The 27942-nt window shown below is 47.6% G+C and overlaps 1 long non-coding RNA gene across 1 annotated transcript in view; it reads right to left on the bottom strand.

The window, feature by feature from the left end:
• Positions 1 to 1429: 1429 nt before the first annotated feature.
• The window catches only part of LOC138491938 (uncharacterized), a 30159-nt gene continuing 3646 nt past the window's right edge, over positions 1430 to 27942 (bottom strand). The window contains exon 2 of the long non-coding RNA XR_011276109.1: positions 1430 to 5005. This is a non-coding gene — a long non-coding RNA (uncharacterized lncRNA). The remainder of the gene's footprint in view (positions 5006 to 27942) is intronic.

Genomic DNA, 27942 nt, shown 5'->3' with positions numbered 1-27942 from the left:
ATCGGTTTTGTAGGATAACTCCAATCCAAAAATGCAATGGCTGCAAGTCACCAACAGCGCACAGGAGAATTTCCCAATACATTTTTATGATGCCTTTGCCCACAATATATGCTAGTATAAAAACATGTTCACGCTGGCTGTGTCCATACATTCCTATATAAGAACATACTCACATTTGCTTTGCACATAATGGCTGTAATGATACTATATTAGCACCCGGGGCAGTGTAGCCAACCAAGCAGGTTGCTTCGATCGCAGGCAAAATCACATGATCTCAGCCCTCGTTCCAAGCAGCCTCATGGCTGCTTCCCTAGCCCCTCCATCTTACCACTCCCCTCCCATCCATTCCCCTTCCCACTCCCAGCCCCACTTACCTGATTCGTTTGGCTGCAGTACCCACACTGCCACCGCTTCATTTTCCCCATGCGACATGGAAATGTAAGAGGCTCCCCTCGTGGAGCCCTGGCTTCCAGCTCAATGGCAGCCATCTTGAGTAAGTATTTTGTTTGAATGAACAGGATCGGGACGCTATGAGATGAGGCGTAAAATACATTGCTGTTTGAATCTCGAGTTTCTGGATTGCAAACCCGGGGTGCTAATAGTAATGAGATCCTCACTACCAGGGCCAGGTCGGTTCGTAATGGTGCCAGTGCCCATTGTCAACCTGGTAACTTGCCGTTATCACCCGATCCGGCCAGCCGGCTTGAGTCTTATTTGTTAAAGGACAGTGCCATATATTGCCTTTTAAAATGCCATGATACAATAAGAAAACATGTAACTGGCTCCACAATGAATTCCAGTCTAAAGACAGGCAGCTAATAAGGTGACTCTGCAGACCACGGGTGTACAGGCCTGTAGAGAACTGTGGAGATTTGTTTTGTTAGGCCTCTGCATCCTGGGCCTCTTTTGCGTGTTAACCTTTTTATTTCCACATTTTCTCATAGGAAAAGGGGTGGGCTTGCTGCCAAGGTGTGATTTTGGGCCACTTTGAACATTATTACCAGGGCCTCTTTTGGATCCCTGTCCACCCCTGCTACAGACTACACATTTCAAAACACAAGAGCTTCCACAATCAGACCAGCTTAACCCCTCCGTTCTTCTCGCAGCCTCTGGGTTTTCATGCTCTTCTTCGAGGAAGAGCATGAATCTTCCGGAATTGTTAGGACTTCAATAAAATACAGCATGGTGGCTGCCTTCCCTCTGCAGTGATCAGAGGATGCCTGCAATAGATAGGCTATACAACGCTGCTTGGGCGACAACGCCCACGGGGCTCCCACTGGGACTATTTAAATAATGAACACCTGTGTCAATGGCCAGTGATAACAATAAGGGTGGACATTAGCTATTTTGCATCAGAATGGCCAAATAAATCTCCACATAAATATCCAAGTCTGGGCCTTATTTGAAGGCAAAAACACGTACACAGTCATTTCCATTAATCTTTCTTATTTTGACACACAAAGGAGGGTTTGCATTCATGCAAAATTTAACATTTTCCTTACACTACACACAAATAATGAAGCCTGGGTTAACACATAAGCAGGCATCTTATCACAGTATTCTTTGTTAAGCGTTTAGAGCACATTTGTAAAACGTAAAAGTCATATTTTAAGCTTGCATTACGTTGCATACTGAAACTTGTATTCCTCTTTGTGGAGTGAGGGGAGTGTTTGGGTGTTTTGTGAGACATATTTCTATAAAGATTTATATTTGTCATGATGTTTTATTATGATTTACCTTCTGCTGGTCATTTTTATGAAACAGGAACTTCTTTAAAGCTAATCATTAACACATACGCCTACCAACTAAACAGGCTTCACCACCCCCTTACTGTGTTTGTGCAGAAAAATGTATTTGTATAAATGCAGTAAACATACATAATGAGCCAACATGCATCACCCTATAACACTGTTAGTTTCAGAAAAGGCTTCCCTCACCTCTATGCCTAGCAAAAATCCAAGGCACACATCAGCCCCCTGCCCACGGATGCCAGCGAACATATAACAACGTTATGTGTTCTTTCGCATTCCAATGTGAAGGGGCTGATGTGCACACTTGCTTTTCGTTAGGCAGAGAGGAGATGGAAGCCTTTTCTGAAACTAGCAGTATAGTAGGATGTTGCATGTTAGCTCATTATGCATGTATGCATGTGTGCAAGGAGAGAGAGAGAGAGTGGAGGTGTGTGTGTGTGTGTATTAGCGGATGATCTATGGGGCTGGGTGCGCATGTAGAGCGGCAAGAAACCACACTGTTTATAGGCGGTGGCACCGCTGCAGGCAACTGGGGCTGCCAGTAGAAGAACTGGGGCAGCCTCCCCAGTATCCCTGGCGGCCTGCGGTGCGGGAGAGTTTAAAAGCATTAGGGTGGGAGGGAAGCGGCTCCATGGAAACGACCAGCAGCTCTGGAGATGCTAGCACTGCCGGGAGAGTGGCACAGGGACCGGGAGCCGCACCACGGAAGCCCGGAGGTGAGGATAGAGGGATTAAGTGGGATGGATGTAATGGAATGGGTGAAAAATGAGGGGGCGCAGGGGGAGATAGGAGACGTACTTCTGCGGGTATCGAAAAAAATCCAGGCGGGGGAGTGATGGGCCAAGAGAGCAATGCAACAACGCCGCGTAGATTCAAGTCTGATCAGTGGCGGAAGGAGTTCTACATTACCCGACGCGTTATTTAAGCCATTCTCTTCTACCCAGCCCCTACCTGTTCCAATCGCAGTTATCTTGTTTTTACGATAATTTATTTCCTCGTTTTAATATAGAGTTTGTGTTTGTTACCTCTAATAACCAAATTTACCAAGAAACTGCAGACCCATTTCCCAAATTGCTACTCCTTCGAATGTCAGTCTTAGTGAGTTTTGTGCTAAAGGACCTTCAGGACTGGTCTGATGGGACCGGGAGACCAAGCGTATTCCAGACTGACTTTCGAAGAGGGATTGGTACAGTCCTAAATTGGCTGATCCTGACATTGCTTCAGGAAAAGGCTCAGTTGGGTAAGAGGAAACCTTTCTACATGGCTTGTCTGGATATTAATTCAGCCTTGACAACGTGGAACGTGTGAAACTATGGCAAAAGTTGCAAAATGGGAATATCCCAAATGGCTTATAGAACATGCTTGTGCCATTCCACGAAAATAACAAGCTAAAACTTTGTTAAATTCGTCAAAGACGTTGCAGTGGAGTCTGGATTAGGGCAAGGATGCATGCTTGCGCCCACTTTAACTAATCTATATATTTCGGACCTCCTATTAAGTTTTAGTAATTTTTCCCTTTCCCCCCACGTCTGGGAAGTTTAGAGATTGGTTGCCTTGCTCATGTTAATGCTCTCATTGTTACGTACCGAACACTGGTGAGTTTACAAACAAAATTGAGGCTTATGCTATCCCGAGGCAAAAAGGAAGATCTTCCTGGAATCATTCTGGAGTCATCCAGTGACTTCATCCTAGAGTCATCCATGGCTAGTTCAGGGAGATCATTCGGAACCGTATAGGCTGAAATATTTAAATGAGATGACTCTAGCGTTATCACAGAAACTACTCCAGGATGAGTTCTGATTACTTCCAGTGATGATCTTGCATTACTCCAGGACTACCGCATGACTTCAGGATGGGTGGGGATTACACCAGGATAACCCCATGACAATTTCAGGGTGGGGGGTATTATTCCAGGATGACCCCATGACAACTTCAGGATGGGTGGGGGATTACGCCAGGATGACCCCGTGACAACTTTAGGATGGGTATGAAATTGTGAACGATTATTGTGGACAACTTCAGGAGGAGGTATTTCATGTTGCTTCCAAACGATTTAGGAAAAGACTTTTGATTCCTTGTGTGTAGGACGGGTGGTAATACTATAGGGTGAGTCTAGTTAGACTTATGGGTAGTGTACTGGAAAACCTCAAGGGAATTTGCAGCCATTACTTTCCATCTTTGCCTTCTTTGCTAGAGCACTCAAATGTCATTAACTAAGGTTCGCTGATTTAGTATACAAAACTACAAATCCAGCCCACAAGGTCACGAACCAACCTGTAAACTCCCTCATTTCAGTTCCCACCTCTAGCTAACATGGCATCACACCCAAAAAACTCTGACAATTACAAATCACTGCACTATAATACACACTTTCAATGACCTAAACAGAATCTGTTAAAGGTCTACCTGTATAACAGACTGCGGTTCACTTCACCCAATATCACTATGAGTAGCTAGCAATTAGTTCGACCATTCACCACACCCAAGAAAACATTACAAGTTGGACCAACCTACAAATTCACCAGATCAATTATATAGTTCTACACACAAGAGCACTTGCTTCTTCAGTTTCACAGAGCAGCGCATGAGCTACAATTACGTTGTTGATTAGTAGCAGGTGCTGACGTAGAAACCATTTTCGGTTGTGGGGATGTTGCAATTCCATTGTTTTTTTAAGACCGTAATCTGAATGATAGCGCAGGTGTGTGGGAAAGTGTAGGTGTCCCTTCACTGGCCAAACAGGCATGACGGTCATACTGTAACAAGGACACACTGTTGAGAAGACGTGATGATAGAGATGAGCCTGTCAAATTAGATCTGTCCGACAAAACATTTGTAGCAGACAATTGACTGTTACTTTATAGTCCAATATTTTGTAGTTGATGCGCAGCTACATCTTTGGGAACTGCAACATTACACTGAGACATCTGACGATTTAATGATGTGTCTTTCAATTGTCCAGGTGAAGTAAGAGGCGGGTTCTGAGGAAGGAAGAACACCAGCCATCCCTGCTAAAAGACTTTGGTTTTCCAGCTTTTGTGAACAGTCATTAATATGTTTTGGAATAGTCGGTTTCCACCCATCAGCTTTTACAATATAACTCTTGTTTGTGTCATTGCATCTTCTTCTTATAGTCCAGATTCCACCAGTAGCTGCTTTTTCTCCTCTACCTTTCTCTTTAAAGCCTCAATTAGTCCCTCTGCATCACAATAGGTTTTCAATATTTCGTCAAATGTTTTCATACTGTTTCTTGGCTGCGGGTATGAAAAAGGCAAGTTGAAACTTCATAATGTGACTACCAATACAACAAACATTTTGCTTGAGCTGTACACTGGGGTGACTCGTCTTAAGCACCATCTTATCAATCCCCCTCCACCCCTTTGGATTTTTGCTTATTCTTGCTCTTCTTGGCGATTTCCCTCTCTCCCATGCAGCTACACACAACTCAGTGTAGCTGCACACATACCCTGACCTGGGCTACGGTCCCGGAGGGCGTTCAACCCATAGCACTTTGCCAATAACATAAGAAAAATCAGTAGACGTCTATATTTTAGAGAGTTACTCTAGAGGAAAGAGATGCTGTAAAAGAGTGGTGGGCATTGTGCAGCATTCATCTGTATGTGTGAAAAAAGGGAATGCCTCCACGTAGGGACGTCAGATGTACCCTCCTCCCCTAGTTACATCTGCTCGCTAATAAAGAGGTGGGTGTTCTGGAGAGGCAATGCGTTCTCAACTGAAGAGCTCTTGCACCTAAAATGCTGCAGTCATTTTGTGTGTGTCCTTTAAAAGACAAGCATCTGTTTCAGTTTCTTAATTGTAAATATCAGGATTCCAAGATGGCCGCCGGGGCAGGGAGACGTGTGTGAGGCTCTCTCCCGCCGGGCCGCCACAACGAAGCACCATAATTCAGGCCTGGATGATACAGAGATAAAAAAATAATAAGCCATACCACCCTCGAAACCCCCGGCGCAAGTGGCAGGTGGAATCCGACCCTGCGGAAGCAGCTTTAAAGGGGCAATGGAGCTGAGAAGCGCAGACCGCCCCTCCCCCACCGAGGACCACTTGGGGAGCCTGCCAGCAGTGGAGCTGGCAGCCGAGGGGGGAGACTAGCAGAGGCTGGGACGCCAGCACAGAGAAACACAGAGGCAGCTCCTGCGAGTTGCAGAGTATCCTCCCCTCCTCTGCGGCAGAACGGAACTCCAGGGAGAATACACCAGCGTCAGAGGCTACCCCCGAGAGCAACAGAGGCCTCCCGCACGGCAACGGAGAAGACGCCTAAGGAGAAACCAGCAGCCCCCCGCGGTGGGGATAGGAGGGAGGACGCTGCAACAAGAAAGCAGCGGACCAAGCCCAGACCGGGAGGGAGGACGAGATCATATGCCAGGTGGCGTTGCAGGCCTCCCACCCCCACCACTAAGAGGGCAAGGGGACTCCCCCCACGGATCACACCCCCCCACCAGAACACCTTCAGCTGGACTGCCCACGCCCCCATCCAGCAACTTGGTCCCTTAATGTGGGGGCTGGGCCATTGGGGGCCTTGAAGTGAAGTGACCCCCCCTCAAACTCAGGCCGGGGGGGGGGCAAAGTAACACAGTCTCCCACCCACGGCTGCAGGAGGCAAGAAAGAGCAGGTTCTCCGTTGCCAGGGGGCAATATAAACAATGCATCCGCCCCCATCTTAAAGCGTCCCCCCACATCACCAAACGGAGGGCAACAAGTGGATGGCAGAGACGTGACAAGACCCCCTACGGCACCCCAACCGACAGCTGCAATATCCCGAGGGGGTCATGTCTAAGGCAAAGGGGAAGGGGACCTAGTCCAAAACGAACTCCCAAACCACCAAACGGGACGCCAACCGAATTCAAATGTGGTCAACGGACACCCCAGTACAAACCAGAGGAAGGGCTTAGGGAGACTCCTCCCATCTCTCATTAACAACCGCTCTCTAGGGCAGACATGCACGCATGGTTCATGGAACTTCAAGAGAAGTTAATTTCAACGGTTCAGGATCAGTTTGCCACGATAAGGAATGACATGCAGGAGGTGTTCCATGATCTGAAGTTGGATGTGGCCAAATTGGAGGAGCGGACAGACACACTCGAGAGAATACTCTAGAACACACAAGAAAAGCACAGCATAACAGCGAGACGCAAGAACATTTGGTGAGGCTAATCCACAACCCACAACCACAAGATACAATGTGAAGACCTCGAAAATCGCTCACGAAGATCCAACATTTGCATTAAAAAAAATTCGACAAGGACCTCAAAATGGCAGTACGGGAGGTGTTCAGAGACATTCTAGAGGCAAAAGAGATGGACTCAATTGGTGTCGACAGGGTGTACAGGGTGGGCCCAAAGAGAACGGGGGCGCCAGGGGAGAGACCACGAGATGTGCTATTTGCCCTCTCCTCATACCCCCAAAAAGAACAAATCTTGAGGAGGGCGAGGGGGATGGATCACATAAGAATGAATGGGGCGGACATTCAGCTGTAGCAAGATCTGGCCCAGGTAACTCTGCAAAAAAGAAGAGGAATGGCCCCACTAGTCAAGGAATTAGTGGCGAGGCAAATACGCTACAAATTGATGTTCCCATTTGGGTTGCTGTTCACTTTGGAAGGCAAACAACGAAGAGTGACCACCTGGGATGAAGGGCTCCACATTATGGAGATACAAGCAGATGGGGCGGACGAAAGGGACAATAAAGCAAGGGGAGAGCACCAGAGAAGATCGAGGGGATGGGAAACGGTTCGGCAAAAGAAGAATACTGGAAAAGAGAACCACAGAACGACCCCAGATGAGTAAAAAGGGAAATGTTAGATATGACCTATCCGCAGGTGGCAGGACTAGAACACCGGGAGGAAAGAGAGGTGAGCACATGATGGCATCCAGAGAATCACTGTCACAGCGGCCCGGGGCAAGCCCCCGGAATTGGAACAGAGGACAGAGGTAGATGCGGGGTATAGGAAAGAGGTAGATGCGGGGTATAGGAACCCCCGCAAAGTTCACCCCGAGTTTATGGAGGGCAGGGAGTGATAGGCGCAACGCCCTAGCACCCTTAGGATCCCGGGTCCTACTCGGGACAAAGTTTGGTTCAAAGTTTAATGTTGGGATGGGAGTTAAAGTGATTGGGGGGGAGGAGGGGACGCCCCGAAGACGGAAAGGATTGCTGCAACGGGGAACATTTGAAGTTGGCCACAGACTGAGACGCCATGGCGAAACTCCAAATTCTAACATATAAACCTAAGGGGCCTTAACTCCCCAGTGAAGAGGAAAAAGCTTGAGAGCATGCTCAAGAGGGATAAGGCGGACAGTCTACTACTGCAAGAAACACACATAAGAGCCCAGGGCAAACAGAAAGCGCACCTCGAGGATATAAGATATGGGCTCAGTCCAATGCACCAAATAAAAGAGCAGGGGTGATGATAGCGGTAAAAAGAAGGAGGGGACTCTAGGCTAATAGACAAGTTAATAGATGGGAACGGGAGGTTCGCATTTGCTAACACCATGATAGAGGGATACTGCCTCACCCTGGCATCAATTTATGCTCCCAAATCGGGGCAAGATGGCTTCCTGCGGGACACTTTGGGGAACTTAGAGGATTTTGCAAAGGGAGAGGTGATACTGGGGGGAGACCTAAATCTGGCATGGTGCCCATGAACAGATAGGAGCACAGGGGGTTCCCAGGGCCAGAGGGCGCGGTCTAAGCACCTCAGGCAAAAGATGGGCCATATGGCTCTGTGCGACGTATGGAGGGAACTGAGGGGGTATACGCATTTCTCGCATGTACACAACACCATGTCGAGAATTGACTACTTCTGGGCATCAGTGGGACTGATGGGTAAAATACAGCGAATGGATATTGGGTGAATCTCTGTCAGACCATGCTCCGCTATGGATGGAGTTGAATACCCCTGGGAAGAGAGGGGGGGGGGAGTCTTTGGTGTTGGAGGCTTCCACATGACCTTCTTCAGGACCCTATAGTGGGAGAATCGATAAGGGACATGATTATAGATTTTTTGCTCAAAACGACACAGGAGATGTCCCACTGGGAACGGTCTGGGAGGCATTCAAAGTGGTAATCCGCGGCAAATTGATAGCACTGAAAGCCTCCAGGGATAATCAGAGGCATAGATGGGAAAGAGAACTGGAAAACAAAATTGCAGACGCACAAGAGAAACTTTTGAGACATGTACAAGGATAATTGGAAATGCTACGCACCAAAAAAGCAGAAAAATCCCTCTTGTATCTCAAGCAACGCTACTACATTAAGGCCAACAAGGCAGATAGATACTTGGCTAGACAACTCAGCGAGAAACAAAAGGCAATGACGATCAAGACTATCCGAAATACACACGGAGAGACCTTAACGCGCACCAATGACATGGGTGAGGCCTTCAGGGAGTTCTATCAAGCTCTGTATACAACAGAATATCCAGATAGCAACGTCCAAGACGCGTACTAACAAGCCCTCCCCATCCCACAAATAACGGAAGAAGATAGTCTGGCACTTGAGAGCCTGATTAATGAAGAAGTGAAAATGGCAATAGCAGACCTCCCAAACAACAAGACACCAGGCCCAGATGGCTTAACAGCCCCTTTTTATAAAAAAATATGCGGACATTATAACCCCATTCCTAACCAGATTCCTAAACACCTTCAAAGAATGCGGAAACGTTACCCCGACAATGAATGAAGCCAAGGTTCTAGTCTTCCATAAAGCAGGAAAAGACCCCTCCTATCCCGGCTTCTACCACCCCATAGCCCTGATTAATTTGGACTCTAAAATCTACACAAAAATCCTGGCAGCTAGATTGTCCCCACTTTTGCCCAACTTGATAAACACAGACCAATCAGGCTTTATACCGGGTCGACAAACGCGCGACAACCTTAGACGACTCATACACCTAGTGGAGAAGACAGGCATCACACACGCTCTGGCAATACTACTCTCATTAGATGCCGAAAAGACATTCGACCGGGTGGAGTGGTCACCATTATTTAAAACACTAAAGCGCATGGGATTTGGAGAGCATTACATAGATATGATAAGAGCCAAGTACAATAATCCTTCAATTAGGATAGCCATAAACGGGGAGGTCTCTGATAGGGTAGAGATATCAAGGAACACTAAACAGGGATGCCCACTATCCCCCCTCTTATATGCCATATTTCTGGAACCATTGTTAATTAAAAGCAGAGAATCCATATTCATAAAGGGGATAGAGATGGCAGGCAGAACACAAAGTGATAGCATACACGGACGACGTGTTGATAGCCCTAGAGGACCCGGGGAGGACACAGGCCGCAACAATAAGAGAATTAGAGACATTCGGGGCTATCTCCGACCTTAAAATCAATAGGAAAAAGTCAGAGATACTAATTCTGGCAGGCGAGCGAGGGGAGGTAGAAAGGGAGGCAAAAGCATTAGACCTCAAAATTGCTGAAAAGGGGATCAAGAACCTAGGAATTACACTGACACACAGGGTTGAAGTACTGTATGAAGGAAACTATCCCCCACTCCTAGAACATATAAGGAAGGACCTGGAGCACTGAAATCCCCCAATGGTCTCATGGTGGGGCAGAATACAGTCGGTAAAGATGAACATTCTCCCCAGGCTCTTATACTACTTCCAGGCACTCCCAATTATGGTTCCCAGATCATTCTTCGAGGTGCTATCAAAGGCAATCTCATCCTACATTTGGAAAAGGAAACCCCCCGAGGGTTGCCAGAGCGGTTGTCCCTACCCCACTTTCAATAATATTTCCAAGCTGCACAACTAGGGGTACTGAAGGAATGGCTGGGGGGGGAAGATCAGCAAACAATTTGGGTGACACAAGATAGGGCAGATCTGCCAGATCACCATTGGCAGAACTGCTATGGAAAGCAATACAACATACGCACCCGAACCTCCGCATAAGTATAGTCTTGAGGACCACTCTAGAGGCCTGGGACGAAGAAACGCGAAGGGGTATCAGGACTACAGTGGAAGCTCCCTTCACACCCATCTGCCGGAACCCCCAATTCCCGCCGAGAATGTAACGAGGGGCCTTCGAGAAATGGGAAATGGCAGGGCGTACAAAAATTGGGGAAATGTTTCAGGACAAAGAAATAAGGTTGTTCGAGGCATGTAAATCCTTACTAAACCTAACAGAGGTGTACAGGTATAAATACGACCAGCTCAGGCACTGGCTGGACACACCCAAAGTCAAAAGAGCGGCAACAAGGGACCTCAGTCCATTTGAAAAATACTTAATAACCAACTCGGGGTCTGGGAGGTTAGTCTAGTCACTGTATACCTTTATAAACTCCCAAGAAGAAGTAGTTAAGTGGGCCTACATGATCAAATGGGGGAAAACACTGGGGGAGGATATCCCAAAACAACAGTGGGAAGACTTGTGGAATAGCATTCCAAAAATGACCCGATCAGTTCAAATGAGGAAGATGTGGGTACAAATAGTAACCCAATGGCACTACACACCAGGGAGATTACATCCAATGTACCCTCAAACATCTAACTTATGCTGGAGAAGCTGTGCAGAAGTGGGTAAGTGGAAACATTTGGTGGGACTGCCCGGGGATTAAGGGTTTCTGGTCTGAGGTAACAATTGAGATGGGGAAAAAAAATTCCAGATGCGGAATAGTTGGCCGAGAAGGTGTGGCTATGTGGAATTAAAGATAAGGCAGCTAGGAAATACACAAAGTCACACTGGAGGAGCTTCATGGGATTAGTTATAGCAGCATGCACACCAATAGCCCAAAGTTGGAAAAAAACGAGACCCACCACTAGTGTACACATGGCTCCAGAAGGTCTGGTCACAGATGACAATGGAAAAGCTAACGCATACAATTCAGGGCTCAGGCGGATCCTTCACAAAGGAATGGGGAACGGTCCAAGACTATTTGCATTCAGACAATATGGAACAATGGTGCCCCAATAAAATCAAAATCAGAATAACAGATATTTTCAGTTCATAGACATTCCCATACTGAAAGACACCAAGAAGATCTTCCGGAGGGAGGGGGAGTTGTTGGGGGGATTTATTCAAATCCAAGTTTTATGTTTGTATATGAAAAAAATATAATTTTTAAAAAATATCAACCGTAGAGAATCCTAACTTGCAGACAGCAACATTTACAGGAAATGATAGGGACGAGAAATAGGAGGGTATGCAGCGACAGAACCTATGACCAAAGCGATCTTTACTGGAGGTGGGAGGAAACAAAAAGTAAATATTACACCTTAGCAAGAAGGCCTTTGCTAATATGAGCCAGGCACTATGCTCCAGAAGGGTCAGAAGTCTCTCCCTACCCCAATAAGCATTGCTACTGTGCCATAAATGATGCACTACAGCTGAACTAGTGCAGCGCTCATAGCAGTGGAAATATCCTGCAAAAAAGTAAACCAAGCCATGGGTAAATTCTGCAGCAGCATGGTTCCTCACACATGCGCCACAGCCTGATACATGTAGATAACTTATTACTTAGAGGGTAGGGTGCACCTATCGGTGGAAGGCATGGACCTATTTGTGTGGAACATTGTGGGGGCATTGGAGCAGCAACAGCGTTAAAGCCAGAAAGGGGCAGCCAGTAGGAGCATGTATCCCCTACGTGGCGATGGTTTGAAAGCGATCCGCCTGATCAGTAGAACAGTCATTGTGTGGAACTGGGAAGGAGTCGCCCCACCCACGAAAAGGGGGTTTCTGTATGCTGAACAGCTAGGGTGCCTTAACTATATTTTACAGAAGGGGGGCTCAGCATAAAAAGGCTTGAAGACCACTGCCTTAAGGGAATAAAAAGGACTCTCACTTTCAAATAGCAAAGCAATTAACAGCACTTCTTTCACGCCCAAGTCAGAAAACTACTGCTACCGCGCCAGTCCTCTGATACAGAAGACTGCTGAAAAATCTGGAAAAGCAAGAAAATAGCTCAACATCCAACGAGAATGAACTGGTCCCATCATTAGAGACAAGAAAAAAAACAACCATCACCAGAAAAAGCATTCACCCCAGATCATCATAAACAATGATCAAAAAATAGATTTTCTAAATTAATGACAGGGATAACTAGCCCTAGCAAGTATTCAATTTACAGGCAAACTATCTTCAATTAACTGCTGATGTCAAGTGGTTGGAAAAAACAAACTGCATTGAAGGGGCAATAAAATCCCTCTGGGAACCTTATCAGCCTATATAGAGAATGTGACATAAGTATAACCAGCACATGCAGTAATCCTGAGTCCTTGAAACTTACATTTGTATATATTAAATCATGTAGCGATTTCCCCAAAGTGTTGAACAAACTAAACCTAGATGGAGTAGAGCATGAGTCATGGGGGAATTAGAACACTGTCCCTCACGCATAAAGGCTGGCACAACTAGCCCTACTATGAACCGAAAAGGCAATGGAAAATGGGGGTAAACAAGCCCTCTTTGTGTTCTTTAAAATAAATGGCGTAAAAAGCTCTGCGTCACGGGTATAGCATCCGTAGCTTCCAGCAGTGAAAAAATAATATTCAAAAGCCTTACAGTACAAAATGACCATCTTTGAATGCCAGACAGTTTGCTTTTTATGGGGGCAGCTCTTTGGGGGTGCTTTTGAACTTAACAGAGTACCTGTCCTGTACACTTTTCACATTACACAAATCTCAAACTGATGCACATACTGTAAACAATCTTCCCCAGCTTGAACGAGGTGAAACGAGGGGGTTGAGACTCTCCTTTTATGCAAATTCAGTTGCTGGACAATTAATGGATGTCACTTTTTTTGTTGGCTGGTGTTCAATGGCTTAAGTGAAAGCAATTATCAGGTTGCAAGCATTGTTAAGAGAAATAGATAGATGGGGCATCTGTCCACTGTTGGTTAGATGAGCCTTTTTCTCTCCCTTCTTAATGAGAGCTTGGATGGCCAATATCTGCAACCATTCTCTTTGCGCAGAATCACTACAGCAAATCTAATTGGAGCTTTTGTAAAGTAAAGCCAAACGCACCATGTGCCACCAGAAGCAGGAATGCAGGAATCAAAGAATGCATTCATCAGGGCATTTCAACCATCCCCAGCCTGAGACTACACCTGGCGGTGTGTGCAGCACAACCCGTACCACACAGCGACTCAGTCTGCCACACACTTCAAAACTTAACCAGCCTTAATGCCAGTCAAACAAAACTTTGCCACTTGGCACCCTGGTTCAGAATGAAGCAATATTAAAGATGCAGCGAAAGTCACACACGCTTCCCATGAGCCAGACATCAACAATCCCTACACAAGGGAATCTATGCCAGCGGGCGTCTGTGCACCAGCATGCAGCTGTCTTGGCAAGTTATTGAAAATGACAAGCACTGTGCCCTTTATAAAAAATAGACACATTCTCACAGGGGCTATGCAACACTGCAATGTTCTTAAGCAGACGAACGAGTCAAATCTTGAGTATCGCTGGGACCGTGCAACTCTTTCCTTCACAGTAAAGCACTGCAATGATTTTGCTCGTACCCACTGAAGGTGCGGTCATGTTTACAAGTTTGTACACATAGCAACGTCGCACGCAGGGGCACAGCAAGCACGTGGATAATGGACCACTTTAAAAAGCAACCAGGGATTTTGCAAAGGTTTGTTTAGTACATTAAGCTTCTGCTGTTCAAGCCCACACGTGCGCTGTCCCCTAGGGACCAGGGAGGGTCTAAGTGCTCTTCCAAATTAGCAATCAAAATATATGTTAACATATAGCGGTGGCAGCAAGATAGCAATTTGTTTTATTTAAAACAGGTAGAAAACATAACATTTTCTTGATAACAAGATAGTCAATCTACAGCAGTGGTCTTCAAACCTTTTTGATCCGAGCCGCCCCAAGAAAAATGTACCTGGCTTGGGCACCCCCCTCCCCCCATACACATGGACTCCAAAATGTTATCGGTTGCAAACGGTTATCGCCCGCTGGTGTAGTGGTGCCCCAAATGGAGGCGTTGGTGCCAAACACCAAATTCTTTCAAAATCATTGCTTGCAAAAACTCAAATTAGATTAGAGGGCAAATATTTGGAAACACAGCATTCACAGCACAGAATGTTTTGCTACAGAGGACTTGACTAAAAGTAGTGTTGGATATTTATTTCCTACAGTAACATTTGAAATGTAACAATTTGTTTCTTAAGAACAACAACTTGATTACTATCAGTGCAGTCACTTGCAAGTTGGACAGTGGCATACTGGAGAACTAGTGTAGGGTGGGCATGTCTTTCAGAAGCCAGCCTGTCACTACTGGGTTCAATTTTTGCAATAGCCAACCACAGGTTTTCCTCCAGCTTTAACCGATATTCAGTCTTTGGGGCTGCACGTGCTGAGAATCCAATCTCGCAAAGGTACGAAGTGCTGAAAGGTAACAGTAAATTTGGGTAAAGTTGGAAACTCTGCATTTTGCCAAAATCCACCCAAATATTCTTTTTGAATTGGCTCTCCAGTAGGCGGTCACTTTGAAGCTTGACTGGTTCTGAGATGGTTTCCTGCTGGTTCAGCAACACATGAAAGATCATATACTCTGTCTCCTCAAAAGCATCTGCTAATAATGGAAACACATCGGAATGTAGACAACAACCCTCCTCCTCCAAAGCTCCAGCTTCTTCTTGAATGCTGATATTTTTGCGTTCATAGCCAATGATGTGGTTTCTTTTCTGTGCCTTGCAGGGAGAGGTTTAGAAAATGTAGATTTTCAAAGAGGTTGCCATAGTAAGCTAACAGTACACGCCAGTGTGAATCACACAGAGGCTCTTCTTTCGTCTGGTCTAAACCCAGGAGAAAGTGTCTCACTTTGTTCCTAAATTCCTAAACGCGATTTAAAACCTTTCCCCCTGGAGAGCCACCTGCCCTCTGTTTGAAACAACAAAGCATCATGTTCAGCTCCCATTTCTGCACATAATGTGGCAAACAGACGGGCTCTTGTGCGCTGCATCTTAATAAAATGTACAATCTCAAATGTACAATCTTTACAACAGAAGTCCGCACCTCTGAGAGTCCATTCCCCTTATTGCGCACAGGCAAAGCTTCCCGGGGGATCACGCAGTGAGTCCACAATATATGTAGAGCTACCGCCAGCACTTTTGCTTTCAACGCAGCTCTACCACCACACATTGAAGGAGCACCATCCATGCAAATACCAACACGCGCCTCCCACTCTAGGCAGTGGGAATTTAGGAAGTAGTTAACAATGTCAAGGACTACAGATGCACTTGCTCTGCCCTGAATTGGTTTGCAAAATATTTCTCCAATATTTATTTTCCACAGCAGTACCTCACAAAAGCAATCAAATGTGCTTCTTTTGAAATGTCAGTGGCCTCATCCAACTGTAAGGCAAACTGACTGTTTCAAGCATGATATCAATTATGTACAGATATCAGAGGACAGGTCAGTAATACAGCGGAAAATTGTGGTGTCAGACATAGGGATACTTTTTCATTTCTCTGCTGCACTGTCACTAAGCATTACCCAGTTGACAGTGAGAATTGTTGGCAGAATTACTTTCTTAACATCTGTAAAGGGCTTTTTGTTTTTGCCCAGATAATGTGGTAAAAAGCTTCCAAAACATTTGCAGGTACTCAGGCCACATTTTTAATAGTGGGCCTCATTACAAGTTTGCCGGTCCGGTAACTACGGTACCGGTGAGCTTGCTGGTAATGTAGTTACCGCACCGGCAAACTACAAGTTCTGCTCGCGGGTGCCTTTTCGCCCGCCAGGCGGCGAGCAGAGCATGTCGGATGCACCGGTACCATTCCGGCCTCCCCATTTCCATTGACCCCTGTTGGGAGTGGGGAGCTTTTTTTACTGGCGCCCGGGAATGGGCAAATAACGGGTCCGGCAGGGCCGTAATTGCCCATTCCCGGGCGCCAGTATAATTCGCAAGTTTGGCGGCCGCCGAACTTGTAATGAGGCCCAGTGTCTTTTTGCATGCCATGAAGCTGCCGTACAAACAAATCCCAGGCCTATTTTGCTAAATGAGCATGTTCTGTTTCCAAATGCCGCCTTAATTGTGTTGGCTTCAGGCTTGCTAATGTAGAGCCACAAACCAAACACTGCACCTTAACTTGTCCAGCAACTGCGATCCAGGTGAACCCAAAGTCCAAAGTCCAAATAAGAGACATCATATGTGCCTGTTTTGCATTTCTTTTGTCCGTTTCCACCTCTCCTTCTGCTTTTGGTTTGAGATTTCTACCATCTTTGGGCACTAGGAAACGATCCAGGTCCATGTGATATTTCGGCATTTTAAAGCCCGAACACAAAAAAGACATTTTTATTCGGCCGTTTTTGTATTGGCTTTAAAATGCGGAAATATCACATACTGAAACCCCCTCATTCCCCACCCGCTCATTAACTCGTTAATCGGGGGAGGGGCTACCCCAAACGCCCAATTTCCCAACCCACCAACCCCATCACCACACACATCCAACCCACATACACTCACATACAGTCCAAAACTCAACTCCTGCAACAACTTCGCTGGGGCTCACAGCGCCCACCAGCCCCTGCGCGCACTCGTGTGCGGCAGGGGTTTGACAAGTATGATAGTTCAATTTAGAAAGAACGCTCTGTGCGGTCATGGAGAAGTCTTTCTAAATCGACCCCCCACCCAAAAGATCTTTTTATTTAGTACCAACGATCCATCTAAAAAAGGAGCCTGAATCTGTGAAAACATTGCAGACCCCCACTTTAATTTATGTCACGTTGGTTTTTAAAAACCATTTCAAGTTTTCAAAAATTAAAAATGCTTCAAAAGAAATCCACCCATTGTCCTTCTTTCCATAGGTCTCCGGTCTGTGCCATTCACTTGTCGTCCCACTGCGTGCGGTAGGTGGTCAGGGACGCTGTGTGAATGTCGACTAGTCACGCAAGGGGGATTTGTCTTGAGTAGGGGTCACACGCCCCTTGTATCTTCCACGCTCTCCTCCACAGAGTCAGGCCCAGTTGAACTATAGTAGGGAGCAGTTTGGCTAGAGCCTTGTCCATCCATGGGAGTTCCCTCAGGTAATAGTGTCGGATTGCTGGCTGAAAGAGCAATGTATCTATAGACGTGTCATCCTCCAACCATTTCATAAACAAATTGGAGTTGTCCCGCCAGGTAGTAGCGTTTGAAGTCTGGTAGCTTGATACCCTCCATTCATACTCTCTCTGTAGAGTGTTCAGCGCTATCCTGTTCCTCCCCCCGCCCCACAGGAACTCTCTTGCCAGTGTGTGTAGCCATCTAAAGAAGGGCCTGGGAATGTTATATGGGATATTAGTTAAGTAATACAGTAGGCGGGGCACGACCGTCATCTTCAATAGGGCTGCTCTTCCTATCATCCCCAGTAAGAGTGTCTTCCAGAACATCATAGCTTTTTCTATTTTGGCTAGTGCTGCCTGTGTATTAGCCGTGTGTGTTGCTGTGGTGCTGTGGTGTATGTCGACTCCCAAGTAGCGGAAAGTGGTTGGTGTCCATGTGAGTCCCAGGCTCCGTAACTGGTCGGTCGTGGCCTCCCTCAAGCCTGCCATGGGGAAGAGTGAAGATTTCCCCTTGTTGATCGTGATACACGACAGTCTAGCAAATGCCCCCAGTGCTTCTAGCAGGTCTGGCATGTTTTCCCTTGGGTTCCCCACATAGTGGAGTATGTCATCTGCATATATCGAAATTAAGTGTACCACCCTGTCTTTCTCTTCCTGTGTTCCCGTACTCTGCCCTGAGGAAAACAGCAAATGGCTCCAGAGCCAGTACATATAGCATCAGGGATAGTGGATATCCTTGCTTCGTACCCCTGCCAATCTTCCACCCCTCCCAGATGTGCCTACCTGTTTTCACCCTTGCTCTGGGATCACTGTAAAGAAGCCGAATCCAGCGGAGGAACCCCTTCCCTATCCCAAAATGGGCGAGAGCCCCCAGGAGCCAGTCCCAGTTTGCAGAATCGAATGCCTTAATGGCGTCTAGCGGCGCCACCGCATGTTCCCCCTGTTCTTGGTTCATGCTCTCAATAACGTGGTGGAGTCTGCAAAGATTCCATGTCGTGTTTCTCCCTGGTACATATCCTGTTTGGTCTGGGTGCACCAGCGTGGATATGACCTGCTTGAGTCGGTTTGCTAGGGCTGCGGTCAGGATTTTGGAGTCCTGATTGATTAGGGAAATCGGTCTATAGGAGCCACACTCGATAGGCGGCTTCTCCGGATTCAATATGGGTATGATGACCGATTCCGACAGGCTCTGTGGCAACCTTCCCTCCTCATATGCCTCCTGAAACATCTCTAGCAGCCGTGGGGCCAAGGTGTCTTTGTATTTCTTATATAATTCCCCGGGTAATCTATCCGGTCCCGGGGATTTCCCTGTTGGGAGGTCAGCTATCACTGCGGTCAGCTCATCAAGCGTAAAGGGCGCATCCAATGTCTGCACCTGCTCCTTTGATAGCCTGGGGTGGAGAATCTCCCCTAGGGCATCAGTTATATCTTCTGCCTCCGCTTCCCGTTTCCTGGAATACAGTTCTTCATAGAACCGCAAGAACACCCCATTAATCCCGTTTAGGTCCTCACTTCCTCGCCTCGCTCCTCCCTGATTGCAGTTATTGGTTTGTGCCTGTTCTCTTGTTTAGTGAGCCAGGCTAGGAGCCTGCCAGGCTTGTCCCCTTCAGCATGTAGTCTCTGTACATACTTCCCATAGTCTAAAATGCCCAGTTTTTCCCAGATTGCGCAAAACTGCAATCGCAGCGCTGAAAGCTCTTCCGGTTCTTCCCCCTTCTCCCCTGCCCGTTCTATCTCCTTTTCTATTTCCCCCAGATCAGCCATAATGGATCCCCTGAGTCCACCCGCCTTCCCTATCGCCGATCCTCTGACCACCAGCTTGAAAGCTTTGCAGACCATGCCAGTGCTATCCACACTCCCCACATTATGGTCAAAATAGTTCTCTATCGTCTCTCTAATATATTCTTGGAAGACCTCATCTGTTAGTGCCTCCGCCCTCAGTCTCCAGGTGGGTATGGGAGCTCCTCTGTATGTGTATGTCCATGTTGCTGCTATCGGGGCGTGGTCGGATAGCGTTCTTGCCTTAATATGTATCCCTGTGAATTCCCTGAGGGACTCCCTGCCCCTAAATAAGTAATCTATGCGGGTGTGTGTGCCGTGTAGGGCGCGATAGTGTGTGTATCCCCTACTGTTGGCATGTACCTTCCTCCAGATGTCTTCCAATTCCAGCTGGTCTAGAGTCTTCTGTAGGGCCCTGGCCGGCAGAGCTGGTTTCTTCTGCTTGCTGTCGGATCTATCCACCTGCGGGTTCAGCGTGCAGTTGAAGTCTCCTGCCCATATGAATGACACTCCTCTGTAGGGGCCTAGCCGGGGTGTAATTGTCTTAAAGAAATCTGTTGCGTCGTGGTTGAGGGCGTATGTGTTTATCAGGCACACCTCTTTGCTCTCCAACATTCCGTGTACGATCACCATTCTGCCTTCCATGTCCCTCTCTTGTCTTATTAGTTTGAAGGGAACTCCCGGAGCTATCCATGTCAGAACTCCCCTGGCATAGTTCGAGTATGTTGAGCTATACATTTGTCTTCCCCATTTCTTAGCTATCTTGATTTGCTTTTCCGCCGTTAAATGTGTTTCTTGCAGCATAGCAATTTGTACTTTTGCTCTATTCATCCAGGCGTAGACCCTTAGTCCCTTGACGTAGGCGTTTAATCCCCTGACGATCCAGGTGGCTATGTCCTCTTTTTCTTGGCCAATTTGGTTGCATTGTCCCGTGGCCCATCTGTTCCCATATGCCTGCCTGTCCGCTCGTGTCTGCTGGTGGGCATTGTTGTTCCATCTTCCGCCGATTTCTCCCTCATGGGGTTGGTCTGACCCCCCCGTTCATGCTGTGTCTTACACGTTTGGATTTGTTGCGAGTGTGCCGCCTCGTCGTGCTTCCCCGGTAGCCGTCATCGGGATGTGTGTCTGTTTGCCTGCCATTTGCGATTCGTTCCTGTTGCTTGGTGCTTCCTCCCCCACTCGTGCCTTCACTCCTCCTAACTAACCTCTCACTAACCATAACTATTAAACAAACTCCCAGCCTCCCTCCCCCTGCTCGGGCTCCGCTGTTTTTCTTGCTTCACCCACCAAGGTGGGGCCGGCTCACGGCAGCATGATACCTTAAAACAGGCATCCTGACTAACGAAAGTCTTGGGGTTGCGTGTCCCGTCGCCATCTGCGGCAATACCATCACTCGTTGCTCCTTTAATTATATTCCATCTGGCTTACGTAGTATTCATGGTGTCGGAACAATCTTTTCCATGGCAGTCTCACTCCCGTTGCCCCCTCGGTAGATTTGCGTCATTATTGGCATTTCTGGGTCTCTCTTGCGGGACACCCTGTCAGTCCATCCATGCTTGGGCCTCTTCTGTTGTCTCGAAGAAATACAATCTGCCCTCTCGTATCACCTTCAGTTTTTCCAGGTACAGCAGCATGTAACATATAACCGCTGCTTTGAGGCGTTCCTTGGTGGGGCCATAGCGTGCTTGTTGTCTCTGCACCAGGATTGTACAGTCAGGGTAGATTGTTATTCTAGAGGAGTTCCTGGTTATCGTCCCCCCTTCTCTAGAGAACGTCATTATTTTCTCTCGATCTTTGAAGTTCATGATCCTTGCGATCATTGATCTTGGGGGGCTCCTGGTTGGGGCCTTCTGGTCTGGGCCCTGTGGGCTCTCTCCACTGCAAAGCCTTGGGATAGTACCCCTGCTCCAATCTCCTGGAGCAGGAGATTCTCGACATAACTCGTAGGGTTTGTAAGGTCCTGGCCCTCTTCTCCCACTGGTAGTCCAACAATCCGGATATTATTCCTTTGAGCCCTTCCTTCTGCGTCCTCCACCCTCCGTTCCAGGATCTTGAACCTTTGGAGCACATCTGACATTTGAGTCTGAGTGGTTGCAACATCAGTGGTGTTATGCTGCACCTGTTGTTGCGCCGTGCCCACGCGGTCTGTCAGGGTCCGTACGTCCTGTCGGAGGAGGCTCATGTCCACCATCACTGTGTCCATTTTGTTTTCCAGGGATGTCTTTAGGGCCGTTATGGATGTACCCAACTTGTTCTCCAGAGACGCCATCAGGGGTTTATAGTGAATAAGTTGAATTACAAAAAGTCGAATGCAAAAATGTCTAAAAAAAAATTTCGAATGTGTTTTTTTTTTTTAAATGGGGAGGGGGGGGCCCATTGCTAGCCAAAGCCACAAAAAAGACAGAAATAAAAAAGAACACATTCAAGTTTTTTTTTTTCCCGACATTTTTGGATTCGACTTTTTGCATTCGACATTATGACTGGCTACCGCCTTCAGGGCCGTTATAGCTTCCAATATCGGGCTCTCGCCTTCTTCCTGCTGTACTATGCTGGATGAGTACACACAATATATGTAGGGGTAACCTGTACTAAATCTCTGGCTATTCAGGTCAATAGACAAAGGGTATAGCAAAATGAACCAGTAGATCGAGGATGACAGGATTCTATAATTCCTTATTCAATCATTTTATTTTAACAATACAAAAATATATGTATGTTTAAATACATACATACTGGTAGGAGGAGGTAGCAAAGAGCCATAGTTACAGACGGCACGTGTCCCGTTTTTATGTGTTGATTACCTTACATAGAGCCTATTAGCATATTGAGTGCCTACAATAAAAAACAGAATTGAGACAAATTGATTAAATCAAGTCTGACAAAAGGAATCTACTCAACAATCGCCCTGTACAGGGAGACATGCAGTGAATCGACATTCATATTTGTTGCTGGATGAGAACATATATACTGATCCAGAGGAGTATTACAATTGGATGTGAAAACAGTGTCCTTTGACCCAATTGACCAGACCGAATAGGTTAGATCTGAGGTACCAGCGAGGGATTTATCCCATTAGATCTTCCACATCTGCAAATATTAGAGACGGAGATGATGGGGCTCACTCCAGTCCATAAAAGGCAAGATATAATGAGATCTTCACTTTACGTCCTGATTAAGGTCTAGAACAGCAGATGGGCAAGAATGGTAGTGCCCAGCATATATGACCGAAACACGTGTCGACCAGAAAAACAGTTTGTAATATCAAGCGGAAACTGACACCTGTATTAAAGAAAGGGTCGGAATATGTTGCCCAATTATCTGTTTTGAATATGGTGTAATAGAAGATTCCATTTACACAAGAAATTGGAGAGTTGTTGTGTATATGAGTGTGTGTGTGTGAATGACGGAAAAATTGTGTGAGCCCAATATTGTACACATTTGGTTTAGAAAGTGTTTTTATGGTACTGAAATGTACTGCAGAATCATTGTGATGTATTTAAATATACATATATTCTTGTGTTGATCAAATAAAATGATTGAATAAGGAATTATAGAATCCTGTCATCCTCAATCTACTGGTTCATTTTGCTATACCCTTTGCTGGATGAGGCCATGGTTGCCTCCGATGGAGTGGGTTGCCCTTGTCTGACTTTCTGGCAAAAGGTTCAATGCTGGTTTGTTTGTCTATACCCACTTTTGATTTGCCTGGCATTCCTTTATCTTGAGCGTGTTGTGTGTCGTCCCGTCTGGCAGTCTTTTCCAATCTTAATTTTGCCCTGAGCAGCTTCCTGCGGTGTGCGCCCGCTTTGCTGTCTGTGACGTGGCTCCGTCCTTAACCCAGCCTCATACCTCCATCATTAGATGTGCACTCTATTCCTGAGACTTCTGTTCCCCTCTATTGTCTAGAGACTGGGTTGTGCTCTCCCACGTCCTTTAGTCACTGCCAATCCTATTTGTCCTTGCGGCACGGGCCGTGCCTGGGATGCCGTGCTGGTCCATGTCCACAGCCGGCGTCTCCTTTCTACACCTCCTGGCTGGGTCAGCTTAGCTTATGTGAACGGTGAAAGATGACCAGGCGAAGGATAGATTCTTTCTTTAAAAACTGGGCGGACCGCTGATCCCAGTAGCTGCTACGTTGTACCCCTGGATCGGGCATTCTAGGTGTGCAGTTCTCAGCTTGCCTTGAGCTCTCTTGTTCTGCTGTGCGATCCGGCCAGGCAAGGCACAGTCCCCAGGTTCCTCCTTGCCCTGCCCCTTGGTGTCATATTCCTTGGGAGGGTTATTTATCCATTATCCATCAGTCTCCCCTGCCCATATCGCTGCTCCGTGCAGCTTCCTGCAACTCGGTCTCCTTCTTTGCCCTTTATGGCGTTCCACCTCAGAAGCCTTTACCTTTATGCTGGTTTGTCTCCCTCTTCCCCCTCTTGGTTTACTTGACATGCTTTGCTGGATGACTTTATACAGTGTCCTCCCCATTGCGCCTCGTCAAGCAGCTCATCAGGGTCTCCTTCATGCACTCGCTGATTCAACCTGAGGCCGGGTGTCTAACGCCTTCTCTTCGTTGGGGCGCTTGCCCCTCGTGTGTGCTTATGCAGTCGTATGCTTGAGGGCCATTCCACTTGCCCCTGTATGGTTTCTCCGCCCTCACTTTTTGGTCTACCGGCAGCCCCCTGTGGGAGGAGGGAGACCGCAACTTGCTGTACAGTGCAGCTCGATGGATTGGCAGTATGAACTACTTTAACTTTAGTTCTGGCGGACCCAGTAATGGGCCCCCCTGGGTGGTAAATCCACCATATCTGGGTGATGCGTCCATCATGTATCCCGCTGGTATTCAGTTCTCTCCACTGATTTGTCATAACTAAAAAGGTCCTCCTAGCTCTCGACCACTTGGTCTGACCCCTCTTTACTGCTCAGGGGGTGGGTTGTGCTCTCCCACGTTAACCTGACCCAGCCTGTCGTTGCTGCTCGCCACAGAATGGACGTCACCCCCGTTCTGCCCTCACCCAGGGTCTCTCACACAGCAACCTTGCCTTCTATTTCCCACCTCCTTGTGCAGCGATTGGGTTGTGTTCTCCCACGTCATCTAGTGTTTGCCTTCATCACTGCGCTTGTTGGCCCTCCAGGGTGCTTGTGCACCGTGGGTAAGATCCATATGGTGGCTGCTCCTCTGTTCCCCATTGCTGCTGGTATCTTCCTGCTCAGGCGGCAGGCTTATCTGTACGTGCATATGTTCATGTTATGCCCCACAGTTTTGTAAATGCAGTTCAAAGGCTACATGTGAGCCAGTGGGTTATATTCTCCCAAGTGCCAGCCTGCTGTAGGTCTTACTTTCGTTCCTTGTGTGTGCCCAATGCTATTAGTTGGCCCTGTGCGTCCCTGGGTGAGCCTGAAGGTTTCTCAGAGTTGCGTGTACCCAGGATGGATCTGGGCCCATGCAGCTTCTTCGTATTTGGCCGTTGTGTGTAGCCCTTTCCTCACGATCCGGGCAGCGTTGGCCATGTACTCCACCTCCTTTCCCAGTGCACCTTGCTGGCTCAGGATTGTCCACTAATGCGGGGCCGGGGTCACAGTGACGCTCCTCAGTTCTGGCTATGCCTCCCCCATGATGCGGCCAGTGAGTGCTTTCAGCCGCATCTGCCCGCACCTGTGATCAATGTGTAGTGCGGGCCGAGCGCTGGTTGTTACGGCATCTTCACCCGTAGTCTGCATCACGCGCTCCTTCCCTCAGGGACGGGGCCCGGGCCACTCACTTCCCGAGATCTCCAGACTGGCGTCGGCTCCTTGCAGGTCCTCCTGACCTCGGCTGGGTGCTCCCGGTTGCCCCACCTCGGATCCGCTCAGGTGCTCGGCTCCCGCGCCTGGAAGTTACCACTGGGCTGCGTCCGCGCTGGTTCTCTCCCCTTACGCCGCTTCGGTGACCGGTGCGCAGCTCCAGCACCGGCGGTCATGCACTTCCATGCGGCTGTTCTTTACAGCGCAGGTCCTCCGGTCTGCAGGGGCAACACGGCCCTCGCCGCTCTCTGCTGCCGAAGCCTGGCCACTGGCCAGCTACCCTTGATGCTCTATCGCTTCACCTGCTTGCAGCAGTCATCCAACCCAGAGGTGCGACAGTGCTCTTAGCAAGCCACACAGCCCACGCCTGCCATCTTTGATTCGGAATGGGGAGTTTTAGAATTCGATTTCCTTCGCGACTTCTCGTGCGATTTTCCTTGGCGAGCTCCTCAGCTGTGCCCTGGACGTTCCGACGTCCAGCCTTGTATCTTGTCTATCGTTAATAGCAAATCACGCCAGTTCGAGCCAATGTCATGCAGGATCTCAGTGGAGCACTCGAGCTTCAGCCCCTACTGCATGGCTGCCAAGCCACACCCCGCCCATAGATATATTGTTGTTTCTTTTAATGTGTTTAAGGTTGAATTTAACCAAAACAAGAAAAACAAAAAATATATGCAAAACTTGTTAATCGAATGACTTTTTGCAATTACTTATATAAAAGGAAGTGCTATAAAATGTGTTTGGCCAAGGGATGGGTTGGGCAATGGATTTGGGTATTTCTGCCTCTGTAGTGAAAACCAAAAGTTGGCACCCATGAACCCAGTTTAATTTCCCAATAACTGCTGTCAGCACAATGTAAGCATTTATTTGTGATTAACCAGTTTGATAAACATAACATATTTATAAATATAACCTGTGATAAAACACAAAGCAAGGGGAACAAAAATTAAATTACAGAGTATTGGTGTGGAGCTCCGACCATCTCAAAGAAAACTAGTGAACAGAATTTTAAGCAGTGTTTTTGAGTTTGGAAATTACTTTTTTACTATGAACGTGTAAAATGCACATTTGAACAACAATAATGTGTCCAGCATGTTGGATGCCTGCTTTCAATAGTGAATCCCGCTTCCCCGCCACAGTGATGTTCATGGTGCATTGTTTTCCGTGGTGTCCCTTTCAGGACAGAAGAAAACAAACAGGATGAGCAAATAGAGACAGGAAATGCGCGAGTGATATCTGGGGAAAGGTGCACCACGAAGATTAGGTCATCGAGCCCCACAACTTCCCTCTGCGAGGCTGGGGGCTTGGTAAAGCCTGGTCATGGATGAGGCAGGGCGGGTCCCGAGATTTGGCCAGACATCAGATGCCGGATCTCGGACCCGGCCAGAGCCATCCCATGGACCAGAGGGGAGACAAGGCAGAGGGGGCGGTGTTGTATGATATCCGGCTCCCCCGCAGCAGATTGCTGGAGCCCAGCAAGCTGGCGTGAGGGATGTGGATATCATACAACACCGGAAATGCTCGCCTCCTCTCCACCGTGGCTGGTGGGGGCACAGAGGGAAAGGCAGAGGGGCGCGGGGGACCAGCATTGCAGTCATCTGCCCCTCCCCTTCATTGCCTCCACCCAAAGGGGGAGAGGAAAGCAGAGGGACCGGCAAAGTCCTGAAAAGCTTGCTTACCGGCACCCCCTCCAACTGTGGTGTGGGGGGCTGAGCCGAGAAGCTGCATCTCTTACCATGCAAGAAGACGCTGGCGGCACCAGCAGGAAGCAACTACACAGTGTGGATTCATGATCCAAATGCAGAAAAGTGCACGTCATGGCTACGTTTATTTCCTGGCCACATTGCACTGACTGGGCATGTGCATGGGGACCAGTGGCTCACCATGCACAGTTAAGTGAGCCAAAAAAATAAGTATTTTCTCTTTTATCGCGGTCCTGGATCACACACCCCACAGATTGAAGACCTCTGCCTACAGTATGGCTATTTTTAAGACAAAACACTAAATTGTTATCTTGCTAGTAAGACTACATAGGAGACAGCATTTTCACTGTATTCTAGCATAGTATACATGAACATGCAGGCACCTAGTCAAAAGCGCAGGAAAATGAAGGAACTCTGTCCTATACAGACAGCGGAAGGGGGGTGGAGAAATCAAGAAAGACATCTTGTGGTACAAACAGACTTTGGTCGGTACAGCTGAGTGCACTGCCTGGCAGCACTAAGTGGTAAAGTTAGGCACATATCCCTACAATGTTCAAATCAGAAGCCCTCACCTCGTAAAGGCAGTAAAGTTACAGAAATCATGCCAAGGGAGCTTCATGCTGTCGTAGCGATTCCCCCGCGGCCACTGCTCTTCATCCACAGCCCCAGATTGCCGCCGCACACTTCCCGCTCCGGAGGCGGCACATATCATCCCCAGGGCAGGAGGGCTCGGCAGCCCCGGAGGCATCCAAGCCCGCGTGAGCCTGTGTAGCAGTGCAGAAAAAGAAGCAAGCATGCGGCTGTGGTACAAATGGGATCAACATGGGGCTTCATTTCCAACTGGGTGAGCTCATTGCTATTTTAACAGTGAAAGCTGCGCTGCGCAGATAAGGGGGAAGAAAGATGGCTTATAATC

This window comes from Ambystoma mexicanum, chromosome 10 (assembly GCF_040938575.1).
Source record: "Ambystoma mexicanum isolate Mex_15411 chromosome 10, UKY_AmexF1_1, whole genome shotgun sequence".
Taxonomy (NCBI): Eukaryota; Metazoa; Chordata; class Amphibia; order Caudata; family Ambystomatidae; genus Ambystoma; species Ambystoma mexicanum.
The sequence above is the reverse complement of the archived record's forward strand: the minus strand, read 5'-3'. Positions and strand labels throughout refer to the sequence as shown.